The sequence below is a fragment of the Castor canadensis genome, chromosome 12 (genome assembly GCF_047511655.1).
Source record: "Castor canadensis chromosome 12, mCasCan1.hap1v2, whole genome shotgun sequence".
Classification (NCBI taxonomy): domain Eukaryota; kingdom Metazoa; phylum Chordata; class Mammalia; order Rodentia; family Castoridae; genus Castor; species Castor canadensis.
Window position 1 is genome coordinate 36,835,547 of NC_133397.1, and position 2,168 is coordinate 36,837,714.

The following is a 2,168-nucleotide window of genomic DNA, read 5'->3' on the forward strand; positions in this document are numbered from 1 at the left end:
CAGCTGGGCATCACTACAGGTGTAAGTTCCACCCACTCCTGGTAACAGGGTAGGGACGCTGCCCAGTTTGGGTGTTGGTACAATATAGTTTGTGTGCACTGCCGGCCTGGGCAGATAGGGCCTAGCATATAGAAGGGGCTGATGTGTGTTGAGTGAATAAATATGAATGCAGGCCCAGCTCAGGCCCTTAGGGTAGACAGAGTGGCAGCATAACTCATTGAAACTGTCTTACCAGAGGCCTGCATCAATGTGGGTAGGGCTTCCTGGGTCTCCCTCAGTATATAGGTACCAGCTGGACCTGTTCCTGACCCCCTGCACACATGCACACACACACACGAGTGCAGGCTGGAGGGTGCAGCATTGGTGATTAGGCCATGATTCCACCTTGTCATTCCCCACTGTCCTTCTGACCTCTGCAGGTTATATTACAGCCTCCTTACCCAGCCAGAAGTCCATCCTGCCTGCCGTATGAGGAAAGGCAGTAAGAACCTCTTACAAGGGCATCTTACAAAGTGGCCTTGGCTTGGGGTTGGGGAGCACTGGCCCTTGGGAAGGTCTTGGGTGGTGGGAGAAGTGGCCAGTTTCCGATAGAAGCCGCTGGCTTCCCTTCTGGAGAGGAAGCTGATCCCACAGTCTCCAGAGGCAGAATTGTGAGCTAGCTCGACCCTTATGAGTTGGGAAAAGTGAACATGTTGAGAGGGTCCTTGAGGCTGAATGTGCAGGCCAGGATCCCGACTCTTTCACCCAGGGGCCCTGGCCAGCTACATGGGCAAGGGCCAGGCTGTGCGGGTCCCTTGGCCTGGGTCCATGGGACTAATGACTTGCTCTGCCTCTAATGCCTACCTCCTCTGCAAGAGATCTCCGGAGCCAGGTGTCTTTCCTTGTGGCATCCTGGCCATTGACACCTGACATGTGTCTGCTATCAGACCAGCCAGCCCATTATACAGGCCGACCTGTCTGAGCAGACTCAAATGCTGCAGGGAGGAAAGACCACCACTACTGGCCCCCCTCCTGATCCTTTCCCAGCCTCCCCTTCCTCAGACTCCACCTTTCCATTCTCTTGCCTCTTGCCCGCAAGTCCTATGGAGGCTGGAGTGCCCAGCTCTTGACTGGCCACATGGCTGCACTTCTGGGCTGGGTTCTGTGGGCTGATGAGGGTCCCTGAATTCTTCCTTCATGGTGCTGGCCACACTGAAGGCCAAGCTTATCCCAGGCAGAATTCATAAGTAGCCAGGCACTGAACTGGCATCCAACATTTTTTAGGCACCACTAAGGAACACTTCCTGCTCCTGGGAGTTTCATCTTAGCATCCACGCAGCACCCTGCTCCACTGTGTCAGAGCCTGATTCTAAGGGGAAAATCAGGCACACAGATCTTTATTTAAAACTTTGATATATCGTTCATTGTGGATATTTTGCATTAATTTTAATTTTTAAAAACATTGCCTCAAGTGTGTTTGTGTGTGTGTAGCTCAGTGGTAAAGTGTTTTCCTAGCAAGTTTAAGCAAGTACCACCCTGGCCTCACCCAGCCCAGTCTGAGTCTATAACAAGGGGAAGGGGAGCACTGAAAAAGTTCTCCCAGGTCTGGCCTCCACGTGCCAAATGATGTTTAGAAGTAGAAGTGGACTTAATTTTTCCCTCCAGAGTGGCTCACAGAGACTAGTGTGTGTGTGTTGGGGGAGGGGAGGTGGCAGAGTGAGGAGGGATAGAAAGCTTTGTAGGACTCTGAGCCTATGCTGAGGGGTCGGCCCCTGGTTTTGCTGAGTGCATTAGAGTCTTTAGAAGTAGAAAGAGAAGTAGGGAGCAGGAATGAAGATGGGAGAAAAACAGTCTGTGAAGGAAAGCAAGAATTCGTTTGTATGGAGGAGGGCCTGAGGGAGGGGATAGGAAAACGGGAAAGCTGAACAAGGGGAGCCTCAAAGTCCTGGCCAGAAGCCCTCAAGTGAGGCCTGCCCCACTTACCTGGGTGAGTGGTCCTCCCGTGGGCGATGAGGGAAGGGTGGGCTCTAGACGATGAACACAGGCCAGGGGCACGGTCAGCTCACTCAGCCAGTTCAGCAGAAGTATGTGCTCAGAGGCAAAGACAAGCAGGGAAAGAGTCAATATGATGGGATTTGGGGTCCTTCCAGAACTGCAAAGGACAGAGGACTGTGCAACTGTACCTCCAT